General features: G+C 45.6%; 5 non-coding genes across 5 annotated transcripts; all 5 read right to left on the reverse strand.

The window, feature by feature from the left end:
• Positions 1 to 3,548: 3,548 nt before the first annotated feature.
• Positions 3,549 to 3,739, reverse strand: LOC130325462 (U2 spliceosomal RNA). The gene has a single exon (XR_008870281.1). It is a non-coding gene; the product is annotated as a U2 spliceosomal RNA (small nuclear RNA).
• A 2,099-nt stretch (positions 3,740 to 5,838) lies between these two features.
• On the reverse strand, positions 5,839 to 6,029 carry LOC130325439 (U2 spliceosomal RNA). The gene has a single exon (XR_008870260.1). It is a non-coding gene; the product is annotated as a U2 spliceosomal RNA (small nuclear RNA).
• A 2,097-nt stretch (positions 6,030 to 8,126) lies between these two features.
• LOC130325440 (U2 spliceosomal RNA) lies at positions 8,127 to 8,317 on the reverse strand. The gene has a single exon (XR_008870261.1). It is a non-coding gene; the product is annotated as a U2 spliceosomal RNA (small nuclear RNA).
• A 2,098-nt stretch (positions 8,318 to 10,415) lies between these two features.
• Positions 10,416 to 10,606, reverse strand: LOC130325441 (U2 spliceosomal RNA). The gene has a single exon (XR_008870262.1). It is a non-coding gene; the product is annotated as a U2 spliceosomal RNA (small nuclear RNA).
• Positions 10,607 to 12,694: 2,088 nt separating this feature from the next.
• Positions 12,695 to 12,885, reverse strand: LOC130325442 (U2 spliceosomal RNA). Its single transcript, XR_008870263.1, has one exon. It is a non-coding gene; the product is annotated as a U2 spliceosomal RNA (small nuclear RNA).
• Between the last annotated feature and the right edge of the window lie 1,056 nt (positions 12,886 to 13,941).

Here is a 13,941-nt window from a genome sequence, read left to right on the forward strand (position 1 = left end):
ATAAAAAAGATTTAACCAGAAAAAAAAAACACACATTTACAATAACAAACAAACATTGCTTTCACCAGTAATTAATCAGAGAGACATTCCATTTCTCCAGGCATATACCATTAGGAAATCTATCATTCCACGGTTTATCGTTCCTCTTATCATCTGTCTTTTTACCGGAAGTCCCAACCAAGATGGAACTTTATAAGTGTCCAAAAATCTGTCCATATCAGCTTGAAATGAAAAATACACTTTGTCTCTAGCTTCCTCGTACCGATTTTCATATTTCGACCTTAGTTCCATTAAATCCATATCAAATGGTCTTCTTTCCTTTTTTGGCATATTTTCCAACATGCCATCCAAAACACCTCCAAATTCCATTGGTACATAAACCTCTTCTTTCTTTTTCTTTTCTTCAGCCACTTTTCTGGCTGGAACTTCCTCCAACTCAGGTTCTCCAATTTCTTCTTCTTCCCTACTCCTTTTAGCTGCTGTTTCCTTTTTCGTTGTTTGTTTCTTGGGACATACATTTACCAGGTGATCTTCATCACCGCACAGATGACACTTCTTTTTTTTGTTGTTGTTGCAGGTGTCTGCTTCATGACCTCCCTCCTGGCACTTATAGCACCATGAGTGAGTACATAGGTCTTTCCCGTGCCCGTATTGTTTACATTTACGGCAAAATTCCTCCATCCCTGAATAGAACAAGTCACCATTGACCGATCCAATTTTGAATCGCCCAGGTGGATAAATCACTTTACCGTCAGGTTCCTTTTTAAATTTAACTTTAAATTTCCATTTTGTAGTCCATAGGCCATATTGGTTCAGGACTTTTCCCTTTGACAGAATATTGTCACAGAATCTAGAAAGAAAAGTCTCAATGTCTTTTTCCAGTATATATGGGCTATACATCCGTACCGTCAATATTTTCTCCTGGTTCGGAAAATGCGGGGTCACCTCCACACCCTCCAAAACTGGATTGGCCTTCTTTTGCTGGTACTTGCTGCAAAAAAAATTAAAGTCCTCTTCAGAAGCCAATATAACATCGTAGTGTCCATTTCTTGGGAATTCAAGCATAGACAGGATTTGTTCCTTCTTAATTTCCAGCAACTTGAATAAGATCTCCTCGACCACGAAACCTAATCCTTTTCCTCTCTTGCAGGTATCCAATAAGGAAATCCGAACTCCATTTCTGAGCTTAGCATACTCAGGGATGCCTTCTGATGATGCTCCACTTGATCCAGCCATGTCCATCAGGATAAACACCTCCCCCACTGTAAGCAGGTAGGTGGTGGTGATCGCTCCCCGTTGTCTGGGGACTAAGCCGGCTCCCTAATAGCAGCAGGGGGGTGAAGTCCCTCCGTTAAGAAGGACGATCCCCCCAGGCAAAGGAGCCGGGTACCCCAGACACCCTCTGGCCAGACCAAGTGAGCAGAACTACACTTGATCTTAGCCAAAAGGCCGAGAAGCGATAACCGTGAAAGGGGCGGGCCCAACAAGGTGCCCTTCATGGGCACTATCACTGCTTGCTGTCAGGGAGGCTGCCAGACAATTTTCCATGCACACTCTGGGCTGGGGGGCAGTCAACCACCAGTACACACAGCAGAACCTAAACCCATACCATTATTGCTAAGCAGCAAGACAGGGGCCCATTGCACTCCCACGGGGCCTTTTTAAATGCAATCCATAACCCGGATTTGCCAGGAACCCTTCTTACTCCTCCTACTTGCATGTGACACTGGGCTTAGGATCTGCATAGGAAACACACACACAAGCACACACCTACCTTTGTTGCCTGCAGATGCCTCCTTGGCTGTCCCCAAACGGTATCAAACCAACACCCACGGGAAGCTGTAAGCATAGAGGACATGCCTGCACCCCATTGGACTTACCTGTGTGGGTTAAACCCGGGTTATTTGACAACCTATGGCGGTGATGGTTCTGCTCAGGCAGAGCAGTGCTGATGCTCCTCATAAAGCTGTCGCTGCTGTGAAGGTTCTAGGTGACATCACAAATCCCTATGGTTACATACACAACAAAGCTGGGTTGTTGTTGTTTACACTCTGCAAGGCCTGTGGAAGTGAGTGACATCATAGCACTGTAGTTCTGAGGGTTCTAGATGGATGCAACAATCTCCTGTTGCTTCTATGAAGGCCATAATAGACGACATCACCAAACAGCTCCATAGTCACATACACAGCAAAGGAGAGATGTTGTTTACACCTAGTGATGTCAGTGGTATTGAGTGACATCACAGCACAGTGCTAAGGCTCCTGGGCCTGGACACAGCAGCGGCTGCAATATCTCAACGGAGAATACGTTTATATATATGTGTGTGTGTGCGCATATATATATATATATATATATATATATATATATATATATATATTTCTCCGCCGAAATCACTTTTAAACCCATTTCCACCTTTTTTTCCCTTCTCTTCCTCTTACTTTTTTTTCACGTTTTTTTACGTTTTTCTCCTTTTCGCCTCTTTTCTGGGCGTATTATTCTTCTTTTTCTTCTTTTTTTTCGTCTAATGCATACCCCATCAGTGCAGCAATGCTTATTCAATACCGCCAGCAGATGGAGACACTGGGGGATAATTTTCTAAGGATTTATACTGATTTTTCCTGTCTGAATTTGTCGCACAGAAAGTTGCAGGCCAAATATGTGTGACATTTCTGCGACTTTAGCTTCTAGAGCATTTTTACAACATTATACATAGGTGCTGAATACATAAAAAGCGACTGTTCAGCGACAGACAAGTCGCATCGGCTGAAAGTAGGCCAGAATGTCAGTCCATGTTGGAGCAGGTTTAGATACAGTCTAAAGTATAGATCTCAAAGTCTGTGCACAGAATTTAGCAAGGGCCTCGCACCTTCTGATGCATCAGGTAGGTGCACAATAGCATAGCCTAACCCTCTGTACTTTGGTCTATATTGATGCGGGACATAGACAGCCAGCTGATGACCAATCCATTAGTGCAATGGATGGCTGGAAGCATTTGTCTTTGCCTTTGCAATACCACAGAAGCAATGCATGGTCAATGTACAGCAATGACACACCTGTGTGAACAGCCAGGAGACCCCCCCCCCCCATGTTATGTTACATAGTTACATAGTTAGTACGGTCGAAAAAAGACATATGTCCATCAAGTTCAACCAGGGAATTAAGGGGTAGGGGTGTGGCGCGATATTGGGGAAGGGATGAGATTTTATATTTCTTCATAAGCATTAATCTTATTTTGTCAATTAGGAACATTCAGCACCCACCCGCTATCAAGGCAGCTGCCTATCATGTCATGCCCTACCTGCACAGGTGTGCTGGCTACTCAAATGATCCAATTAAGGAGGCCATTTAGTCAGCAGCAGCAGAAGTCCTGTGCCTGGACGCTCCAACAGCGGCCAGACACAAGCAGAAGCAGAAGCAGCAGAAGCAGCAGCAGCACCACCTTTTGTTTTTTGGCTGCAGCAGCAGCAAGGCCCACAGGGCTGGCTAGCTGGCTAGCCAGCAAGCAGGTAGCAATGAAAGTAGGAATCTTTCTTTTTAACCCTGTAAGGGGGTGGTGCACTGTACCCGAAGATACTGCCATATCGGGTCAATGCATAGGGCGACGGAAGCAAGCTTCGAAATCAGCCCCCGTTCTCAAAAATCCATTTAATATATGGTCCCCAGAAAGGGGACGTATCAGATATTAAACTGATAAGAACAGATACTACACTTGATCTTAGCCAAAAGGCCGAGAAGCGATAACCGTGAAAGGGGCGGGCCCAACAAGGTGCCCTTCATGGGCACTATCACTGCTTGCTGTCAGGGAGGCTGCCAGACAATTTTCCATGCACACTCTGGGCTGGGGGGCAGTCAACCACCAGTACACACAGCAGAACCTAAACCCATACCATTATTGCTAAGCAGCAAGACAGGGGCCCATTGCACTCCCACGGGGCCTTTTTAAATGCAATCCATAACCCGGATTTGCCAGGAACCCTTCTTACTCCTCCTACTTGCATGTGACACTGGGCTTAGGATCTGCATAGGAAACACACACACAAGCACACACCTACCTTTGTTGCCTGCAGATGCCTCCTCGGCTGTCCCCAAACGGTATCAAACCAACACCCACGGGAAGCTGTAAGCATAGAGGACATGCCTGCACCCCATTGGACTTACCTGTGTGGGTTAAACCCGGGTTATTTGACAACCTATGGCGGTGATGGTTCTGCTCAGGCAGAGCAGTGCTGATGCTCCTCATAAAGCTGTCGCTGCTGTGAAGGTTCTAGGTGATATCACAAATCCCTATGGTTACATACACAACAAAGCTGGGTTGTTGTTGTTTACACTCTGCAAGGCCTGTGGAAGTGAGTGACATCATAGCACTGTAGTTCTGAGGGTTCTAGATGGATGCAACAATCTCCTGTTGCTTCTATGAAGGCCATAATAGACGACATCACCAAACAGCTCCATAGTCACATACACAGCAAAGGAGAGATGTTGTTTACACCTAGTGATGTCAGTGGTATTGAGTGACATCACAGCACAGTGCTAAGGCTCCTGGGCCTGGACACAGCAGCGGCTGCAATATCTCAACGGAGAATACGTTTATATATATGTGTGTGTGTGCGCGTATATATATATATATATATATATATATATATATATATATATATATATTCTCCGCCGAAATCACTTTTAAACCCATTTCCACCTTTTTTTCCCTTCTCTTCCTCTTACTTTTTTTTCACGTTTTTTTACGTTTTTCTCCTTTTCGCCTCTTTTCTGGGCGTATTATTCTTCTTTTTCTTCTTTTTTTTCGTCTAATGCATACCCCATCAGTGCAGCAATGCTTATTCAATACCGCCAGCAGATGGAGACACTGGGGGATAATTTTCTAAGGATTTATACTGATTTTTCCTGTCTGAATTTGTCGCACAGAAAGTTGCAGGCCAAATATGTGTGACATTTCTGCGACTTTAGCTTCTAGAGCATTTTTACAACATTATACATAGGTGCTGAATACATAAAAAGCGACTGTTCAGCGACAGACAAGTCGCATCGGCTGAAAGTAGGCCAGAATGTCAGTCCATGTTGGAGCAGGTTTAGATACAGTCTAAAGTATAGATCTCAAAGTCTGTGCACAGAATTTAGCAAGGGCCTCGCACCTTCTGATGCATCAGGTAGGTGCACAATAGCATAGCCTAACCCTCTGTACTTTGGTCTATATTGATGCGGGACATAGACAGCCAGCTGATGACCAATCCATTAGTGCAATGGATGGCTGGAAGCATTTGTCTTTGCCTTTGCAATACCACAGAAGCAATGCATGGTCAATGTACAGCAATGACACACCTGTGTGAACAGCCAGGAGACCCCCCCCCCCTCCCCCCCCCATGTTATGTTACATAGTTACATAGTTAGTACGGTCGAAAAAAGACATATGTCCATCAAGTTCAACCAGGGAATTAAGGGGTAGGGGTGTGGCGCGATATTGGGGAAGGGATGAGATTTTATATTTCTTCATAAGCATTAATCTTATTTTGTCAATTAGGAACATTCAGCACCCACCCGCTATCAAGGCAGCTGCCTATCATGTCATGCCCTACCTGCACAGGTGTGCTGGCTACTCAAATGATCCAATTAAGGAGGCCATTTAGTCAGCAGCAGCAGAAGTCCTGTGCCTGGACGCTCCAACAGCGGCCAGACACAAGCAGAAGCAGAAGCAGCAGAAGCAGCAGCAGCACCACCTTTTGTTTTTTGGCTGCAGCAGCAGCAAGGCCCACAGGGCTGGCTAGCTGGCTAGCCAGCAAGCAGGTAGCAATGAAAGTAGGAATCTTTCTTTTTAACCCTGTAAGGGGGTGGTGCACTGTACCCGAAGATACTGCCATATCGGGTCAATGCATAGGGCGACGGAAGCAAGCTTCGAAATCGGCCCCCGTTCTCAAAAATCCATTTAATATATGGTCCCCAGATAGGGGACGTATCAGATATTAAACTGATAAGAACAGATACTACACTTGATCTTAGCCAAAAGGCCGAGAAGCGATAACCGTGAAAGGGGCGGGCCCAACAAGGTGCCCTTCATGGGCACTATCACTGCTTGCTGTCAGGGAGGCTGCCAGACAATTTTCCATGCACACTCTGGGCTGGGGGGCAGTCAACCACCAGTACACACAGCAGAACCTAAACCCATACCATTATTGCTAAGCAGCAAGACAGGGGCCCATTGCACTCCCACGGGGCCTTTTTAAATGCAATCCATAACCCGGATTTGCCAGGAACCCTTCTTACTCCTCCTACTTGCATGTGACACTGGGCTTAGGATCTGCATAGGAAACACACACACAAGCACACACCTACCTTTGTTGCCTGCAGATGCCTCCTTGGCTGTCCCCAAACGGTATCAAACCAACACCCACGGGAAGCTGTAAGCATAGAGGACATGCCTGCACCCCATTGGACTTACCTGTGTGGGTTAAACCCGGGTTATTTGACAACCTATGGCGGTGATGGTTCTGCTCAGGCAGAGCAGTGCTGATGCTCCTCATAAAGCTGTCGCTGCTGTGAAGGTTCTAGGTGACATCACAAATCCCTATGGTTACATACACAACAAAGCTGGGTTGTTGTTGTTTACACTCTGCAAGGCCTGTGGAAGTGAGTGACATCATAGCACTGTAGTTCTGAGGGTTCTAGATGGATGCAACAATCTCCTGTTGCTTCTATGAAGGCCATAATAGACGACATCACCAAACAGCTCCATAGTCACATACACAGCAAAGGAGAGATGTTGTTTACACCTAGTGATGTCAGTGGTATTGAGTGACATCACAGCACAGTGCTAAGGCTCCTGGGCCTGGACACAGCAGCGGCTGCAATATCTCAACGGAGAATACGTTTATATATATGTGTGTGTGTGCGCGTATATATATATATATATATATATATATATATATATATATATATATATATTTCTCCGCCGAAATCACTTTTAAACCCATTTCCACCTTTTTTTCCCTTCTCTTCCTCTTACTTTTTTTTCACGTTTTTTTACGTTTTTCTCCTTTTCGCCTCTTTTCTGGGCGTATTATTCTTCTTTTTCTTCTTTTTTTTCGTCTAATGCATACCCCATCAGTGCAGCAATGCTTATTCAATACCGCCAGCAGATGGAGACACTGGGGGATAATTTTCTAAGGATTTATACTGATTTTTCCTGTCTGAATTTGTCGCACAGAAAGTTGCAGGCCAAATATGTGTGACATTTCTGCGACTTTAGCTTCTAGAGCATTTTTACAACATTATACATAGGTGCTGAATACATAAAAAGCGACTGTTCAGCGACAGACAAGTCGCATCGGCTGAAAGTAGGCCAGAATGTCAGTCCATGTTGGAGCAGGTTTAGATACAGTCTAAAGTATAGATCTCAAAGTCTGTGCACAGAATTTAGCAAGGGCCTCGCACCTTCTGATGCATCAGGTAGGTGCACAATAGCATAGCCTAACCCTCTGTACTTTGGTCTATATTGATGCGGGACATAGACAGCCAGCTGATGACCAATCCATTAGTGCAATGGATGGCTGGAAGCATTTGTCTTTGCCTTTGCAATACCACAGAAGCAATGCATGGTCAATGTACAGCAATGACACACCTGTGTGAACAGCCAGGAGACCCCCCCCCCCCCCCCATGTTATGTTACATAGTTACATAGTTAGTACGGTCGAAAAAAGACATATGTCCATCAAGTTCAACCAGGGAATTAAGGGGTAGGGGTGTGGCGCGATATTGGGGAAGGGATGAGATTTTATATTTCTTCATAAGCATTAATCTTATTTTGTCAATTAGGAACATTCAGCACCCACCCGCTATCAAGGCAGCTGCCTATCATGTCATGCCCTACCTGCACAGGTGTGCTGGCTACTCAAATGATCCAATTAAGGAGGCCATTTAGTCAGCAGCAGCAGAAGTCCTGTGCCTGGACGCTCCAACAGCGGCCAGACACAAGCAGAAGCAGAAGCAGCAGAAGCAGCAGCAGCACCACCTTTTGTTTTTTGGCTGCAGCAGCAGCAAGGCCCACAGGGCTGGCTAGCTGGCTAGCCAGCAAGCAGGTAGCAATGAAAGTAGGAATCTTTCTTTTTAACCCTGTAAGGGGGTGGTGCACTGTACCCGAAGATACTGCCATATCGGGTCAATGCATAGGGCGACGGAAGCAAGCTTCGAAATCGGCCCCCGTTCTCAAAAATCCATTTAATATATGGTCCCCAGATAGGGGACGTATCAGATATTAAACTGATAAGAACAGATACTACACTTGATCTTAGCCAAAAGGCCGAGAAGCGATAACCGTGAAAGGGGCGGGCCCAACAAGGTGCCCTTCATGGGCACTATCACTGCTTGCTGTCAGGGAGGCTGCCAGACAATTTTCCATGCACACTCTGGGCTGGGGGGCAGTCAACCACCAGTACACACAGCAGAACCTAAACCCATACCATTATTGCTAAGCAGCAAGACAGGGGCCCATTGCACTCCCACGGGGCCTTTTTAAATGCAATCCATAACCCGGATTTGCCAGGAACCCTTCTTACTCCTCCTACTTGCATGTGACACTGGGCTTAGGATCTGCATAGGAAACACACACACAAGCACACACCTACCTTTGTTGCCTGCAGATGCCTCCTTGGCTGTCCCCAAACGGTATCAAACCAACACCCACGGGAAGCTGTAAGCATAGAGGACATGCCTGCACCCCATTGGACTTACCTGTGTGGGTTAAACCCGGGTTATTTGACAACCTATGGCGGTGATGGTTCTGCTCAGGCAGAGCAGTGCTGATGCTCCTCATAAAGCTGTCGCTGCTGTGAAGGTTCTAGGTGACATCACAAATCCCTATGGTTACATACACAACAAAGCTGGGTTGTTGTTGTTTACACTCTGCAAGGCCTGTGGAAGTGAGTGACATCATAGCACTGTAGTTCTGAGGGTTCTAGATGGATGCAACAATCTCCTGTTGCTTCTATGAAGGCCATAATAGACGACATCACCAAACAGCTCCATAGTCACATACACAGCAAAGGAGAGATGTTGTTTACACCTAGTGATGTCAGTGGTATTGAGTGACATCACAGCACAGTGCTAAGGCTCCTGGGCCTGGACACAGCAGCGGCTGCAATATCTCAACGGAGAATACGTTTATATATATGTGTGTGTGTGTGCGCGTATATATATATATATATATATATATATATATATATATATATATATATATATATATTTCTCCGCCGAAATCACTTTTAAACCCATTTCCACCTTTTTTTCCCTTCTCTTCCTCTTACTTTTTTTTCACGTTTTTTTACGTTTTTCTCCTTTTCGCCTCTTTTCTGGGCGTATTATTCTTCTTTTTCTTCTTTTTTTTCGTCTAATGCATACCCCATCAGTGCAGCAATGCTTATTCAATACCGCCAGCAGATGGAGACACTGGGGGATAATTTTCTAAGGATTTATACTGATTTTTCCTGTCTGAATTTGTCGCACAGAAAGTTGCAGGCCAAATATGTGTGACATTTCTGCGACTTTAGCTTCTAGAGCATTTTTACAACATTATACATAGGTGCTGAATACATAAAAAGCGACTGTTCAGCGACAGACAAGTCGCATCGGCTGAAAGTAGGCCAGAATGTCAGTCCATGTTGGAGCAGGTTTAGATACAGTCTAAAGTATAGATCTCAAAGTCTGTGCACAGAATTTAGCAAGGGCCTCGCACCTTCTGATGCATCAGGTAGGTGCACAATAGCATAGCCTAACCCTCTGTACTTTGGTCTATATTGATGCGGGACATAGACAGCCAGCTGATGACCAATCCATTAGTGCAATGGATGGCTGGAAGCATTTGTCTTTGCCTTTGCAATACCACAGAAGCAATGCATGGTCAATGTACAGCAATGACACACCTGTGTGAACAGCCAGGAGACCCCCCCCCATGTTATGTTACATAGTTACATAGTTAGTACGGTCGAAAAAAGACATATGTCCATCAAGTTCAACCAGGGAATTAAGGGGTAGGGGTGTGGCGCGATATTGGGGAAGGGATGAGATTTTATATTTCTTCATAAGCATTAATCTTATTTTGTCAATTAGGAACATTCAGCACCCACCCGCTATCAAGGCAGCTGCCTATCATGTCATGCCCTACCTGCACAGGTGTGCTGGCTACTCAAATGATCCAATTAAGGAGGCCATTTAGTCAGCAGCAGCAGAAGTCCTGTGCCTGGACGCTCCAACAGCGGCCAGACACAAGCAGAAGCAGAAGCAGCAGAAGCAGCAGCAGCACCACCTTTTGTTTTTTGGCTGCAGCAGCAGCAAGGCCCACAGGGCTGGCTAGCTGGCTAGCCAGCAAGCAGGTAGCAATGAAAGTAGGAATCTTTCTTTTTAACCCTGTAAGGGGGTGGTGCACTGTACCCGAAGATACTGCCATATCGGGTCAATGCATAGGGCGACGGAAGCAAGCTTCGAAATCGGCCCCCGTTCTCAAAAATCCATTTAATATATGGTCCCCAGATAGGGGACGTATCAGATATTAAACTGATAAGAACAGATACTACACTTGATCTTAGCCAAAAGGCCGAGAAGCGATAACCGTGAAAGGGGCGGGCCCAACAAGGTGCCCTTCATGGGCACTATCACTGCTTGCTGTCAGGGAGGCTGCCAGACAATTTTCCATGCACACTCTGGGCTGGGGGGCAGTCAACCACCAGTACACACAGCAGAACCTAAACCCATACCATTATTGCTAAGCAGCAAGACAGGGGCCCATTGCACTCCCACGGGGCCTTTTTAAATGCAATCCATAACCCGGATTTGCCAGGAACCCTTCTTACTCCTCCTACTTGCATGTGACACTGGGCTTAGGATCTGCATAGGAAACACACACACAAGCACACACCTACCTTTGTTGCCTGCAGATGCCTCCTTGGCTGTCCCCAAACGGTATCAAACCAACACCCACGGGAAGCTGTAAGCATAGAGGACATGCCTGCACCCCATTGGACTTACCTGTGTGGGTTAAACCCGGGTTATTTGACAACCTATGGCGGTGATGGTTCTGCTCAGGCAGAGCAGTGCTGATGCTCCTCATAAAGCTGTCGCTGCTGTGAAGGTTCTAGGTGACATCACAAATCCCTATGGTTACATACACAACAAAGCTGGGTTGTTGTTGTTTACACTCTGCAAGGCCTGTGGAAGTGAGTGACATCATAGCACTGTAGTTCTGAGGGTTCTAGATGGATGCAACAATCTCCTGTTGCTTCTATGAAGGCCATAATAGACGACATCACCAAACAGCTCCATAGTCACATACACAGCAAAGGAGAGATGTTGTTTACACCTAGTGATGTCAGTGGTATTGAGTGACATCACAGCACAGTGCTAAGGCTCCTGGGCCTGGACACAGCAGCGGCTGCAATATCTCAACTGAGAATACGTTTATATATATGTGTGTGTGTGCGCGTATATATATATATATATATATATATATATATATATATATATATTCTCCGCCGAAATCACTTTTAAACCCATTTCCACCTTTTTTTCCCTTCTCTTCCTCTTACTTTTTTTTCACGTTTTTTAACGTTTTTCTCCTTTTCGCCTCTTTTCTGGGCGTATTATTCTTCTTTTTCTTCTTTTTTTTCGTCTAATGCATACCCCATCAGTGCAGCAATGCTTATTCAATACCGCCAGCAGATGGAGACACTGGGGGATAATTTTCTAAGGATTTATACTGATTTTTCCTGTCTGAATTTGTCGCACAGAAAGTTGCAGGCCAAATATGTGTGACATTTCTGCGACTTTAGCTTCTAGAGCATTTTTACAACATTATACATAGGTGCTGAATACATAAAAAGCGACTGTTCAGCGACAGACAAGTCGCATCGGCTGAAAGTAGGCCAGAATGTCAGTCCATGTTGGAGCAGGTTTAGATACAGTCTAAAGTATAGATCTCAAAGTCTGTGCACAGAATTTAGCAAGGGCCTCGCACCTTCTGATGCATCAGGTAGGTGCACAATAGCATAGCCTAACCCTCTGTACTTTGGTCTATATTGATGCGGGACATAGACAGCCAGCTGATGACCAATCCATTAGTGCAATGGATGGCTGGAAGCATTTGTCTTTGCCTTTGCAATACCACAGAAGCAATGCATGGTCAATGTACAGCAATGACACACCTGTGTGAACAGCCAGGAGACCCCCCCCCCCCCCATGTTATGTTACATAGTTACATAGTTAGTACGGTCGAAAAAAGACATATGTCCATCAAGTTCAACCAGGGAATTAAGGGGTAGGGGTGTGGCGCGATATTGGGGAAGGGATGAGATTTTATATTTCTTCATAAGCATTAATCTTATTTTGTCAATTAGGAACATTCAGCACCCACCCGCTATCAAGGCAGCTGCCTATCATGTCATGCCCTACCTGCACAGGTGTGCTGGCTACTCAAATGATCCAATTAAGGAGGCCATTTAGTCAGCAGCAGCAGAAGTCCTGTGCCTGGACGCTCCAACAGCGGCCAGACACAAGCAGAAGCAGAAGCAGCAGAAGCAGCAGCAGCACCACCTTTTGTTTTTTGGCTGCAGCAGCAGCAAGGCCCACAGGGCTGGCTAGCTGGCTAGCCAGCAAGCAGGTAGCAATGAAAGTAGGAATCTTTCTTTTTAACCCTGTAAGGGGGTGGTGCACTGTACCCGAAGATACTGCCATATCGGGTCAATGCATAGGGCGACGGAAGCAAGCTTCGAAATCGGCCCCCGTTCTCAAAAATCCATTTAATATATGGTCCCCAGATAGGGGACGTATCAGATATTAAACTGATAAGAACAGATACTACACTTGATCTTAGCCAAAAGGCCGAGAAGCGATAACCGTGAAAGGGGCGGGCCCAACAAGGTGCCCTTCATGGGCACTATCACTGCTTGCTGTCAGGGAGGCTGCCAGACAATTTTCCATGCACACTCTGGGCTGGGGGGCAGTCAACCACCAGTACACACAGCAGAACCTAAACCCATACCATTATTGCTAAGCAGCAAGACAGGGGCCCATTGCACTCCCACGGGGCCTTTTTAAATGCAATCCATAACCCGGATTTGCCAGGAACCCTTCTTACTCCTCCTACTTGCATGTGACACTGGGCTTAGGATCTGCATAGGAAACACACACACAAGCACACACCTACCTTTGTTGCCTGCAGATGCCTCCTTGGCTGTCCCCAAACGGTATCAAACCAACACCCACGGGAAGCTGTAAGCATAGAGGACATGCCTGCACCCCATTGGACTTACCTGTGTGGGTTAAACCCGGGTTATTTGACAACCTATGGCGGTGATGGTTCTGCTCAGGCAGAGCAGTGCTGATGCTCCTCATAAAGCTGTCGCTGCTGTGAAGGTTCTAGGTGACATCACAAATCCCTATGGTTACATACACAACAAAGCTGGGTTGTTGTTGTTTACACTCTGCAAGGCCTGTGGAAGTGAGTGACATCATAGCACTGTAGTTCTGAGGGTTCTAGATGGATGCAACAATCTCCTGTTGCTTCTATGAAGGCCATAATAGACGACATCACCAAACAGCTCCATAGTCACATACACAGCAAAGGAGAGATGTTGTTTACACCTAGTGATGTCAGTGGTATTGAGTGACATCACAGCACAGTGCTAAGGCTCCTGGGCCTGGACACAGCAGCGGCTGCAATATCTCAACGGAGAATACGTTTATATATATGTGTGTGTGTGTGCGCGTATATATATATATATATATATATATATATATATATATATATATATTTCTCCGCCGAAATCACTTTTAAACCCATTTCCACCTTTTTTTCCCTTCTCTTCCTCTTACTTTTTTTTCACGTTTTTTTACGTTTTTCTCCTTTTCGCCTCTTTTCTGGGCGTATTATTCTTCTTTTTCTTCTTT

This window comes from Hyla sarda, unplaced genomic scaffold (assembly GCF_029499605.1).
Source record: "Hyla sarda isolate aHylSar1 unplaced genomic scaffold, aHylSar1.hap1 scaffold_272, whole genome shotgun sequence".
NCBI lineage: Eukaryota > Metazoa > Chordata > Amphibia > Anura > Hylidae > Hyla > Hyla sarda.